The sequence below is a fragment of the Elaeis guineensis genome, chromosome 9, assembly GCF_000442705.2.
Source record: "Elaeis guineensis isolate ETL-2024a chromosome 9, EG11, whole genome shotgun sequence".
Taxonomy (NCBI): domain Eukaryota; kingdom Viridiplantae; phylum Streptophyta; class Magnoliopsida; order Arecales; family Arecaceae; genus Elaeis; species Elaeis guineensis.
Window position 1 is genome coordinate 26,174,492 of NC_026001.2, and position 14,496 is coordinate 26,188,987.

The window sequence follows — 14,496 nt, forward strand, 5'->3', positions numbered from 1 at the left end:
TATATTTGCTTATTTAATAGATTATAAAATTTGTCCTCTTATTTGGAGGCAAAGAATGTTGAATGTAGAGAAGCATACTTTGTTCAAGTTTGCAAACTTGTAATTTATATTTGGAAGATCGAACAATTTTTTTGAAACATGCTCACTTGATTAGGAAGAAGGAAGTTCAACTTGTTCAACTTAACTCGAATCTCTCAAAAGAAAACTACAAAAAATAGAAGACTTATAAAAATAGAGCCTAAGTCTCCTCTTCTTTCATTGATTCTCTACCTAAAAGTTGAGGTACATAGTCTCTATTTATAGTACTAATGAGATCCTTTTTTACACAATTATCATCATAAAAGTTTTAGAGTGTACAATTTACATCTGCTGGCTGGGTGAGCGATTGCATTGTTTTTGTACTTCTTTTTCACCTTCCTTTGAACTGGTGGTGGGGCTAGGTGAGACAAGCCACAGATCGATAATAATGGAAAATCCGGGAGTGATAGAGGTTGGACCTTGTCAGCCTCCGATGAAGGGGATTGGACTTGGGCTAGAGTGGCCCAAGTTCCACCACAGCACTAACTTGGACATCCCACAAAATCTCATAGATAGAGGTTGAAAATCTTCAGTATTATTTTATCAAAGTCTTAAAATTTTCTGAGGATGAGATGGAAGAATCAAGGGGTAAATTGAAGAAGGTGGCGATGCTTGCATGGATTTAGGTTGGTGAGTCCGAATCGATTGGATTGCTAGGGATTTCAAAAAAAAAAAAAAAAAAGAGATGTTGCAAAATGAGTTCAAGGATCATCTTCTATTTCAATTTAAATCGAAGAAAGAACGAGATACTGTTCTTCAAGACAGCCTCAAGATCATCGCTGGCCAACTGTTAGCTATTAAACCGTAGGTGTTGGACTTTGTTCTAGGGACCAACATTATTAAGATGACAACAGTGTGGATGCGGATCTCGAATGTCTCGATCGAGTTTTAGAGCACAATGAGACTTTGGGGCATGGCAGAGAAAATGGAGAAGCCCATTGCAATTGATAATTTTGCTTACCAGCTTCAAAATATTGACTTTTCTAGGATTAGGATGGAGATTGACTCCATCGAGCCACTGAAGCCTGGTGTTTCCATCAAGGGGAAGAACATGGTGTTTTGGCAATCCTTTGTCTATGAAAACCTCCTGTTGATTTGCTTCTCTTGCAGGCGGATTGGGCACTTCGACGATAGTTGCTACGTCCCTCTAGCCGACCTTCCCGGGAATGGAAGCAACCATTCCCTCTGACTGGGGAATGTTGTGGAGGTCAACTTGGCTCCCATGGAGGTGGTGGTCAAGCAGGGGTCGATGGCCTGTGGTGAGGGCCAGGCCACTATAGTCTATCCCCAATTTGGTCCCTAGGTGGTTTTGTTCAAGCTTCGACCATCTAGCGCTAGCTCGAATGAATCAAAGGAGAAGGAGGATGAGTCATGACCCATCTGAAGTGAAATTTGAGTGCAGGAGTAAAATGATAATTTTAAATTTTTTTCAAAATCACTATTTTACAGCAAAAATTATTAATTAATCTAATTAATTAATATGTGTTTATCCTACACTAAGATCTAAATATGATATATAGCATGCATGCATTTAAATTTGAAATTCAAATTTGAACAGTAAATAATTTACTGTTATATGTTCAGAACACAATACCTTTGTGTGGGTAGTCGATCGCCGTAATCTGATCATTGTCGGAAGAGTCTGATCATCACAATGCAGCCACACAGCATGTTTAACCTCTGCGGATCATCCACACGAAGCTCTCGGTCTGATCGGCTCCTCACGAATGCTAGTTTGTAACTACACCTTTTTGATGGCTGATGTTGATCGAACTCCTTCGATCGATGTCTGCCGACTCTTCGGATACTCTGGATCATAAGCAAAGGTGATAGAGAGGTGGATGATACTATCCCTGAAGTTTGGTGGGCTCACGACACTCATAGTTCACGTACTCACTTCCCAAACCCTAAGCCAAAACCCTAGGGTACACAAGAAAACTCTGTGCCCACTTTTATTTCTTTTCGTTTCATTTCTCTCGAAAGGTTTTGGACCTTCACCTCATGCAGAAAGCTTCCTCACGTCCCCTTCTTTCTCTCTAAAAAATTCTACGCACGCCCCACATCTCTTTCTCTTTTAAAACAGTGCAAGACGTGTCTTATCCGTGTGAGAGGATAAAGATAAGTGGTTGCACATTTGAATTCAAATCGAATTTGAATTCAAAAGCAAACCAACTCAACCCTATCCACTCTGGATGTGAGAAGAGAAGGGGCGTGGCTTCTTTGTGCATGGAAAGATTTCACGAGAAACTCTTTCTCGTGTATGATAAGTGACGCACAAGATGGATAAGCAAGAAGGCGCAAGGGATAAGTTATCCATTCAAATTCAAACACCCTTTGAATTTGAATGGCTAACAAATCAAGTTTATCCAAAAATTGGCACACAAGAGTGGACGTGAGATGCCTTCTGCGTGGGTGAAAATTCATGAGAAGTTGCTTCTCGTGAATTCAAATGGGTGCTGAAGAAGTGAGGTGGCGCAGGGAGAAAAGTCAAGGTGGTTTGAACCTAATTGAGCCAACCTAATTAAAATAGGTTAAGCACAATTAGACTAAATTAAACCCAACTTAATTAGGCTTAATTAGGCTCAATAAAATTTTAATCAAATCAGAAATTGATTAAGCCCAACCCCTGATCAAATCAGGGACCAAACCACTTCGACGATTAGGTCAACACTTAACCTAATCGGGTCAAACCCAACTGAATCCAATTCAATTGGACTTGATCCAAAAATAATTATTCAATCAAATTAAGTTACTTAGCGATCAAATCACTAATTAAATCTCTCATAAATACTGAGTCCAAATCCGATCGGCAATCGGGTATCAAAGTCCATCGATATGAAATCTTGATCGAAGAGTCCAAAACCAGTGGGACTCTTGACCCTGGTATCCAAAATATATGGAACTCATGATCAGAGAATCATGATTCTCGATCATAGAGCCCCAGACATGTAGGACTCATAGTCCACGAGCATTAAGACTCTTCATCAGCCATCAGATCAGATAAGAACCTCTAATGTGTGTGACCCCGCAGGTTCGAACCTAAGCTGGTAGCACAGGAACCAATTTCTGTACTAATCGAAGTGACCATCTAGCAATGATACCCGACGTCCGGATAGGTCGAATAGTCGCAATCGCAACACTCAGAACCTACGTGAATATGGTTACTGTATAATTCATCCTTTTTGACCCCTGTGTTTAGGATGACTCAGGGTTAAACTGTCAATCCTGATTAGATCATCCGAATCGTGCTCAACTCAAACAGTCCTGTAACTCCTCACTAGGACTACCCTGGCTAAGATTTTACTAAATTAAAATATGACTGTACACAGCTCTTGAACTAGAGTGGTCAATCCCATCTTGACACACACACCAACAAGTCAAGTACTTGACTACACCCAGCATCCTTCCATCACTGAATTAAAAATTTAGATAGTCCAGTGTCTAAGTGCAGTGAGTTGCTTGCAAGTCACCGTGGCGGTCTTAGGTTGGAGGGACATTTATACCCATATCCCATCGGAGCAAATCTTGATAGCAGAAATAGCTCCAAAATCGATCACGTTCAGTGCAGATGTACCCTTACATCTCACCTGTATGCCATACCAGTGTCTCCACACTCCTTGGTTAAGAGGACAACCAACCCATATGGCACACAATGATCTATGTTTGATAAACGTTGTTTGTCCTTAATAACAACGTATCATTTGATCGCGAACATGTTTAAGGACTAAATGACAAATCCTCTTTTGTCGAGTCTAAATAGTCCTAAGGACTTCACCACAACACAGGAGTTCAATAAAAGATGAAATAATTTGTGATGAAAAATATCAAAATAACTTTTATTTATTTATAATTCATATACTAATACAAAAGGAGCACAACCGTCAACAGACTAACGATTGGCTTTGAGACACTATTCCCAACACCATCATGCCTGCTCCCAACTCGTGGTGAGGTTGGACTCACCTTTGAGGCAATCGAGTCTACCTACATCCCTTCCAAACTCCAAAAGATGGCAAAAGCCCTTCAAGGTGGCCTGTCGTGGTCATTCGACTAGCAACTAGGCTAACATGATTCGGGGGTTTCGATGAGTGATGAGTTGTCGACTCAGCTCGAGTCACACTTTATTATGTTGTCCGACTTAAGGTTGGGCCAAGTCGATATAGAGATGGGCTGTGTGTAGGGTCCAATACTATTGGACCTTCCCATGGTTGAAGTGGGCTTGGGCTCAGCACACCTTAAGCAGGCTCAGAGCATGGGCATTGATCAGTGATCAGAGTATGTATCTAGTTCCAGTTTGAAGTCTGATGGTAGATCTTGTGCCTATCTTGAGGCCCAACCCACTCCAGTAGTGCCTAGGCCAGTACTTTCAACTTGGGACTTAGGTAATGGACCATGTCCATTAGCCTCATCCAACCCATGGCATGAGGAAGGGTGTTCTATAGAGGAGGGGGGTGATCGCAGTGGGGTTTTGGTGCCATCACCAAAAGCCGACAAGCCATGGCCTCTACCTGAACGAGGGGTGACTTGGAGAGCCTTCCTCTAGTGGATTCTCTCATCAGACTAGTGGCTCCACCCTCTATCATGACTCCACTCGACTCCGCTACCTTGTATTGGGGGTAGAGGGGAAGGTGGTGGTGAAAAGCCAAATCCGACCGGCATAGGGTAGCAGAGCTCTGCTCTGGCTAGTAGAGCATCTTCATTAACTATCTCCACTCTTATTAGGGAGCCTCCTTCAGCTATGCTTGATTCAGTTGGAGACGAGGGGCAAAAAGAGAATGGGCCGGCCTAGTTGGGTAGTATCCAGCACAAAGTGGGGTTAGCCCAGTTGGGAATGGACATGCATAGGAGACTTGTGGGATAGATCAAGGTAGTTCTAATGGAGGAAGGTAATAGCCTAGTTGTGAAAGGCATATATAGAATAAGGTAGAGTCTCAGAGTCATACTGAAGAGTTGAGGTAGGTCCTTACCACTGATGGCTCTCACTAATGAAGATTCTGTTAGGGAATGTGCAGGGGGCTAAGAAGCCCTCCTTTATCTCCAGTTATAGGAGATTGATGCACCAACAAGCCCAGATCTTTGTGTTTTGCTTGAGGCTCGATTCGCAGGTAGGAGCTTGGAGCATGCTCTATAGTATTTTTCGACGTCATGGGGCTTCTATGCTATAAAGTCATATGGCCTTGCAGGTAGGATTATTATTGTATGAAAGCAGGGGGCCGCTAATGTAGATGTCCTACATAATTGTAGTCAGAATATTATTACTATCAGTTTTAGTCAATGAAATCCCTTGGAATCGATCTAGAGTCTATGCTAGTATCGAGTACAGATAGAGGAGGGTACTATAGGATGAGATTTCTAGACTGATCAATTAGAGGATTCCTTTTCTCGTTGCTGGAGACTTCAATTGTGTTGATGGGCCCTAGAAGAATAGAGATGGTAGGCCCTTCTCAGATAGTGTTGAAGATGGAGAGTTCAGGGAGTTCATCATGAGGAATAGGCTTATGGATATTGGCTTCTCTGGGCCCAAGTTCACTGGATGTAATAATTGTCAAGGAGAGCTAGGGTGTGGGAACGCATTGACATAGCCTTTGCTATGGTGAGCTAGATCCAATGGTTCCCTAGCCATCAGGTTCGCCATCTCTCAAAGATGGCCTATGACCATTATCGTATTTTGATTTTCATACATACTGCTTTCTCTTATCGGTGCCCCTTCTGATTCGAAAAATTTTGGTTGTCCTATTCTCATTCCTGAGTTGTTGTGTGAGATGTCTGAAGATTGTCAATCCAAGATGATGCCATATATTGGGTTACTCACAGGATGGAGTTGATAAGGTATGGGCTCAGGAGGTGGAACTGAGTTGAGATGGGTGACATCTTCAGACGGCTTGAGGAGGTTGAGGCCTCTATCATGGACTTCCAGATGAGTGAGGATAGGGACATGGGCTTTCCATTGATGATCTGGTCGAGCTTCAGACTAGACTTTTCTTGCACCACTCACTTTTGTAGTAGTAGTAGTTGTTGTGGCGGCAGAAGTCAAAGGTCCAATGGATTAGGGAGATAGAAACATTAAGTTTTTTCATCAAGCAGCTTTTATCAGGAAGCATAAGAACTGGATATAGACATTAAGGATGGCTGAGGGGCACTGGATCGATGGAGAGGACGAGGTCAAATAGGAGATCTTCAATTTCTTCAAGTCGAGATGGTCAGTGAACTTGGGAGGAGATGGGAGTTTCTCAGTTGTCCTAGTTAATTAGGTTTGACTTCGGAGAATGCCTCCTTGATTGGTGCTATGTCCAGGGATGAGGTTGGAGAGACAATCTGGGCAATGGCGGAGGACAAAGCATTCGGTCCAAATGGTTTTCCTCTTTTCTTCAGACGGTATTGGGCCATTATCTGAGTAGAGGTGGCGGAGGCGATCCAGTAGTTCTTTGCCCTAGAGTTGATGTCGATAGTTTGGAAGAAGATCTTCATTGCTGTGATCTCGAAGATGCAAATTGCTTTGAAGCTAGGTTGTCTTAGGCCCATTAGTCTATGCACTAGCTTGTATAAGTTTGAGCCAAGATTATGGTGGGTAGGATGAAGCATATTCTCTCCTATCTAATCAGTTATAAGTAGGGAGCCTTATGGATGGTCATAATATTTTCAACAACATGTTAATTGCATAGGAGTTCATGCATAACCTTCAAAAAGCTCCGACCCATCACTACCTCATAGCCATCAAGCTTGACATAGCGAAAGCTTATGATCTAGCATGTTAGGAGTTTCTCTACCATGCCCTAGGGAGTTTTGGATTTCATGGTCATTGGATCAATTGGATCATGGGGTTCATGCAGGTGCCATCCTTCTCCATTCTAATCAATGGCACACCGACGGATTTCTTTCACTCCATTGTTGGTCCCTGCCAAGGTTGTCCCATGTCCCCTTATTTGTTCACTATTTGTGCTGATGCCCTTTCTCATGTCTCGCAAGCAGCAACTCTTGGTTGAGTTGTAGACCCTTATGTGCTGGCTCCAAGGGTCCAGTCAATCTTGCATTTGCTTATTATAGATGACTGTCTTTTAGTTGGTCTGACATCTGCAAAGAATGTGACTATTTTTTAGGAGGATTTTGGAGGACTATTATACAGTTTTAAGATAGAAGGTGAACCTCCTTAAGTCAATGATGTACTTCAGCTTGAAGACTAGAGCTCAATATAGGTAGGAGATCAGGGGATCTTGGGTATCACAGAGTAGACTGGAGCCTTATATTACTTAGGCATTCCTATTATTGGATAAAGACTTCAGAAGACTGAGTGCACCGATGTGGAGGCATCGATCCATAAGTGGTTAAAGGGATGGTGGGCTCAAGACCTTTCGATGATGGCGAGGGTGACTTTGATTTAATCTGTCCCTAGTGCTATCTCTATTTATCTACTGTCCAACACTATTTTATTGAGAATCTCTCTCCTGAAGCTTGAACACTCTTAAAGAACTTTTTATGGGGATCACACCATTGAGGGGATGGGGTGTATCATGTGACATTGGATGTTATTTATCAACTAATCAGTGAAGGGGGCTTGGCATTCAATCCTTGCTAGTCTAATACGATGCTTTGATTACTCATCATACTGCAAGATTCTTTAGGCCCATAGCCTTAAGAGCTCATTAATGCAAGCTAGGTATGGCTCCTAAAGTCTTGATGGGGAGATTCGTGCCATCCGGAATAGCTCCTTCATGTGGAAGGAGATTTGCATATGCACTAATGTGATGACCCAGATAAGATGGCTCATGGGAGAGAGGTGGTTGATTGATGTTACTCGAGACCAATGGATGGCCGATCTTCTACTATGTCAGTGGCCAACCTTTGTCAGCTCTAAGATTGAAGGCTTGTCATAGGTTTGGGATCTTTTTCAGTCAAAGGGAAGGGCTTGGAATGTGGAGTTGGTGACTCACCTTCTTGGAGACCAGTTGGTGTATAGGGTCTTATCCCAGGTGATAAAATTTTTTAAGGGCCTGGACTTTGGGTCTAGCAGTCATCGAGCACCCCCAAGATGATGGCCAGGGATCTGTATAACCTTTATAAGGGAGAGTTGACTAGGAGGATAGAAATGTTTAGATATGGAGGCTCGGGTTTCACTTAAGGGTTAGCTTGTTTCTCTAAAAAAGTTGTCTGGAGTTGGCTCCCCACCAGAGCACTGGTAAGAGTCCCTGGGATGGACATCCTGCTCATGTGCCCTTACTGCAGGTTAGATGATGAGATGATGGAGCATGCCCTCTTCATGTGTCCAAGAGCTACGCAGGTCTAATGATTGTCTATGTCCTTCTTCGTGGTTGTCCAATCGTAGTAGCCCGTCCAAGCTTTTTATGGGGCATTGTGGCAGTGCATGGAGAGTCAAGCCACCAGATCATCTCATATTATAGCTGCCTATATATGTTCACCACATTTGGCTAGACCAAAACACCAGCATCTTCAAGGCAAGATGGCAGCTGGTGAGGTTTGTGCTCGAGAGGGCTTTGATTTATGCTACTGAGTTGGCGGATACTTTATCATCTAGTTTGCTCCCTGAGGACTTGGGATACTTGAGACTTTTTCCACACTTATGTAGCATCTAATTAGGTATTTAGTACCTAGGAGCCCTCACTCCCACATTTTCTTAAGATCAACTTTGACAGTAGTGTGACTGGTAGCTACAAAGAAGTTGGATTTGTGATTTAGGGCCTTGACTCTAAACTTATCATGGCTGGTGGGATCCATCTTTTCGGAACCACCATTCCTGGCATGGAGCTTTGGGCAGCCTGAGAGGGTATTACTCATGCAAGGCTGATTTTAGGGGTTGATTGGCTTGCTATAGGTGGGAGTTGTTGCTATTTATCCATCGCTTCATGATATCTAGAGGCTAATATGAGGTGTGCTAATTTAGATATTTTATATGTCTATTGCGAGGTGAACAGGATTGTAATTGGTCATCAATTTTGTAGCTAAGTACTTTATCATGGCACTCTTCACTGATGCCATTATGTTACTAGTGCCCTTTCAAGACATCCTTTTTTCTGACTTTTTTGGCTGTATTCATGAGATTCGTATGAGTGCTCCATCCTATAAAAAACAAACAGCTTGAGAGTCGCTTCTTAGGAACCCCTCACCATTTGTGCTTGGGAGTCTTTAGCCATTCCTTTCCCCTTCATCCCTTAGGATCCTTTGGCCCTGTTTGTATAGAAGAGAGAGTATGGATCTGTTACAATCTAGAGGTGAGAAACCAAAGGATTGCCAATAACTTCCTTTTCTACATTCAAGACTATCACAATCTCCTTTCTCATTTGGGCCCCATCGAGAAGTCAATTTTTTTTGAATTCAAATCTTTTTAACATGCTTACTACATGTCATCCTATAATAGTCAGATAGCATTTAGACCACATCACTTACACCCCCATTCTGATTCTGAGTTATTTTTTTGGGCTTGGATGAAGGAAGTAGTCAAGTTAGCCAAATGTAGGTTGATTTGGGCTCATCTTGCTTTATCCATCTTTTAAAGTTGTAGGTCGAGAGTGTGATTAAGTGAGTAAACCTCGGCTAATTATTAAATATTTCTTTATTTGGAAAGATGCTAGGGTTAGCTTTCTGCATTGAGTTCTTTGAAGGTTAGCTCTTTGGCTTGCTATAGGTTAGCTTGCTAAATAGATTGGCATGCTAGATGGTTGCCTCCCCTCCCCCACTCATTGTTAGCCCTACTTAGCAAAGGAGGAAGTCTTGGATCTTTTCAAGGGTAAATTTATAGGTCAACAGGACTTAAAGGCTCAATTTTTGAGCTGTTGAGATCTGGAATCACATGATTGTTGATCAAGATGATGGAGCTAGGTGTCCTAAGTCAGTTTAAATTTTAGCTCCCTTGGGCTCATCCTATCCTTTTGGTGGAGGGATCTAGTCAACTTTGTGATCATCTGGAGGTTATCATCTCTATTGAACCATCTTAATTTAGAGAGATCGGTTAGCTCACCAAGCTTTTGGTGCAAGGGCCAATTCCTATATTAAGACTACCTTGACCTAGAGAGCTTATTTAACATGGGAGATCATTGGTGTGAGGACTGGTATAAGATAAAAGTATTGTCTTAGGGCCATTGGGTGGCTCACCCAATTTGTAGTAGCTACATGGGTTTGCATGATGGAGGTATTGCCTTAAATGGCGCATTCCACTTGTGGTAGTCTCATAGGCTTGTAAGACGGGGGTGTTGCCTCCTCAGAGCCATTAAATGACTCACCTGATCTATAGTCGCTATGTAGGTTGACAAGATAGAGGTGTTGCCTTCTTGGGGCAGTTAAATAGCTCATTCAACCTGCAGTAGCCATGGCTTGTTGGATAGAGATGTTGTCTTCTTAGGGTTGTTAAATGGCTTGCTCTACTTGTTATGCTTGAAAGCACCTTCATCGATTGGTAAGATTATTGTTGAGGCGCTTAGATCTAGTAAAGAAAGAAAGTATATATGTCCTCATTTCTAACAAGTTTAAGGTTTAGCCCTTTCTCTAGTGCCAATCTGTTGATACTTAAATCCTGCTCAACCAATTTCTAATAATATAGAGGCATGGAGGGTGTAGATCTATTCACTCAGTCTATGGTAATGGAAGATGGATTACCAATCTACCATGGAGAATTGTAGATTTACACACAAAGAGAAGAGAAATGCTTATTAGAGTGGCTCCAGTCAAGTCTTCTCCGATGCTTAAGTCAAGTAGTGCTTTGAAATGATAGCAAGAAATAGCAAGAGAAGATATACTGAAAAGCAGAGTAGAGTGATCTCTCTGGATTATTGGGCCTTGAATGCCTGACCTGGAGTTCTCGATCTAGATTGCTTGGCTTGTAGTACTTGGATAGAGAGCTCAGCCTAAACTTTTGGGAGCTTAGCTATTGAAAACTTAGCTATCAGAGGCTCAACCATCGGAAGCTTGGCTGTAGGATGCTCAGCTTAGGAGTATTTGATCTAGGAGCTTGGTCTAGAGTACTTGACCTGAAGTGCTCGATATGAGAGCTTGGTCTGAAGTGCTCGGCATGGGAGCTTGGCTTGGAATGCTTGGCCTAGGGAGTTTGACATGGGAGCTTGATCAAGAGTGCATGAAAGAGTGCTTGGCATGGGATCTTAGCCTGATTTTGGTCGGCGGTCTCATGTTCCATATGCACGATGCTCATGTCCCAGGTGGCATAGAAAGATGGCCTCTAAGGAATCACGTCCTAGTTTGTAAAGACGTGCATTCCATCTAAAAGAAAGATAGCATGTGGGGATAGCCATGGAAGAGGGGTCGGATGTAGAGGTAGCCATGAGAGCTTGGGAGCCTCTCTCTGGGAATCATGAGAGCTTGTCGCCTTAAGTATTTGAGAGGCTCTCCTTGAAAGCTTTTTATCATGAGAGCTTGAGAGCCTCTCCTTAGGAATCTCTTGCCATCTGTGCTTGGAAGCCTCTGGTCATTTCCTTCCCCTTCTTCCCTTGAAATTTTTCTTTGTTTATATAGAGAAGAAAATATTGATCCATTATGATTTGGAGGCAAGAATCAAGGGACTATTATATGTCCTTCCTTTTCTAGATTCAAATCTGCTATAATTTTTTTTTTATTTGGATCCCGCTAAGAATTCAAATTTTTTCAAATTCAAAACTTTTCAAAATACTCACCACATATTCACCCATGATAGGTGGATTAGATTTGGGCCATATTAGCCCGGATGGTACCTCATTCGCTTTAGAGATGGACTCCCTCAACATTGTTATCCCTACCCCAGACACCCCAAATTGTAACAACAATCCCCTCCACCTCTATTCCTAGATTTCCTCCCTCCACTCCTCCTAAATTTGCCCCGTCTCTCTCATAGATGAACACAAGGATGGGCTCATCGAGCTTTGATCTGGTCTTGAGTTAGACCCGCTTAGGCTTGATTCCTGTTTGTCCCATCTAAGCTTGGGACTGGGCTTGCTTTTGGTCTCGGTTCGTGCTCAAACTTGGTTGAAAAATGTTATATAAACCCCTTAGCTGATATTGGAGGATGAGCTCAAATGGCTGGTGTGTGAACAAACCCATTAAAGCTCCAATAAAATCCCGGGCAGCTATGTCTAGAAAAAGCCATTGTAGACTGCTAATGGTAATGTGAGGCCAAATCTACAAATCCAAGCAGGATCCACTTTAGCACTAAATGCAACTCAACTTATATTAATTTTCCAACATGAAACTAAACAATAAATGAAGATTTGGAACAAGAAAGCTTCAATGATTGAATTTCTCCGATCAAAAGGTTAGAAAAATCTCAAAATTCTGAAAACTTAAAGACAATCAATCATTCAACAATACCCCCCACTTTGCAATTGGAAATGAATATTTGTAGGCCAACTAGAATAAAACTTTATTTAAGGGGAGCTCAAATTAATAATTTTGGAAGCTGCTAGGGATAAGGTTGACAATACCGGTGCATGCTGTCTCATATCAGTTTCATTGTAACATACCTACCCTGAATTGAGATTCATTATGGGGGTGTACTAAATCTCGAACCAATCTTATCAATATTGTACCAATATAGTACTGATACTTAGTATCGAGACAGTGAATTTTGGTCATGGTCATTGGTCATGTTCACGCAATAAATTGATCATACTCAATATATTTGTCTATAAGCATCTTGCAGGACTAGCTTACTTTTCTTTGGTGCTAGAGTAGATATTTTCTTTCTTTTCCACGACAACTTGATAAACAACTTGCAATATAAGACTGTTTAATACTAGTCAACTGTCCGAAATCTTCCCTCTTTCATGTGGTTCCTTGCAATTGAGATCAACTCAACTGGTTCTCTCCCCAAAGAGAACAAATCGTCAAAGCTCTGGTCAACATACCCCTTCTATTCTTCAATCAAAATAATCCAATGTTAGATGTAGGAGCTTTTTAAATTAGGACGATGTCTCATTAGAGTTGGAATCATCAATCTATTGTGAACTGGCTCCCACAGCCCGAGAACCACATGCATGACTGGCAGCGGCCTGCAATTCAAAGTCCACCACCCGTCGATCACGACAGTCACCAAATCCAGATGGCGGATGCCACTTCATCCATTCAGACCATCCCATTTCGAGTGGTCTCTCTCAACCTTCAAACATGGCTTTGGATTTTTCTTGTACGCAAGCCTTTAGACACCAGGGTTCCATGTGCACCGCACTAAAAAGGAAATTGGGAGACAACTTACCATTTGATAGCAGAGGTTGCTGTACAGTGCGATCTGCACAACACAAGATGTCGTGCATCATTAGATTATAGCTATTAAGAGATGGATGGTGATCAAACAAAACAGTCCACGAGCATATGCCATATCATACATGGTGCATATTTTTTAATGACCGTTCATCTCTTGATGGCGGTAATCCATAGCTATACAGTAATGGATGGTGCTGCATGAGTACCGTAGGGGATCTGTATCCTGTGCCACATAGTCACCGTCAGCAGCCCAATCCTACCAGACAGGACACATGCACCTTGAAGGCTGAATGATAGGCTTAAGTCTCTTCCATTGGATCCCTATACTCGAATCTGACAGCTCCTCTGGCATCATATATATATATATATATATATATATACATTTTTGGGAAGCAATTTTTTTTGTTGCTTTACATTGGAAAGAGAGTAATATAAGATTTTCAGATCCATAACTAATCAAGAAAGAGAAAAAAAAAAAAATCTTTTCAGAGTTGGCAGTGTCCACTGTCGGTTCAACATAAGCAAAATAGAACAATATGCGAGCCAGAATTGGTATCCAAGGATCAGGATGGCAGGACTAATCCATTAGAATATCTTGTATTTCTCAAGAAGTAAAGCCTTTGTAGTGCAAGATAATCACCTTCTAGCAGAAAAATAAAACAAAAACGAAGAAAAGAAATTATTGGCAAAATCCTTCTTCAAACCTTTTTCATTCTTTCTTTTCTATATACTCATTTCACTTCATTTTCTACATGAAACAAATTGTAATTAGGAACATGATTCCTTTCTTTCAACAAAAAAATTGGGTGCTGTTAGTATGGAATGGGAGAATAAACGAAGAACAAGTACAATCTCTAACATATAGGGTGGGTGTGGTGTGTATTAGAAGATGCTGAGAGGTGGAAAATAGAGAAGCTTGGGTATGGGACTTATAAAAGTGCGTGCTAGTGTGAATCCAGTTTGGCATCTCTTTATGGCGTCCTTTTGTTCAGACAGGCTGTAGCTAACTTACAATCTTCCACTGGAACCCACCTCCTACATCCCATGTGCTTGCCAACCCATCTCTCTCTCTCTCTCTCTCTGTTCCTCACTGCTCAGTGTTCCCACTATCGGCTTTTGCAGAGAAAAGAACTCTACCACCATACAACCTCTCTGTCTGGGCTTCAATGTCACACAATTTTTCGAAAGGGACAACATGGTACCAAATTCCTCTCCCTCGCAGTG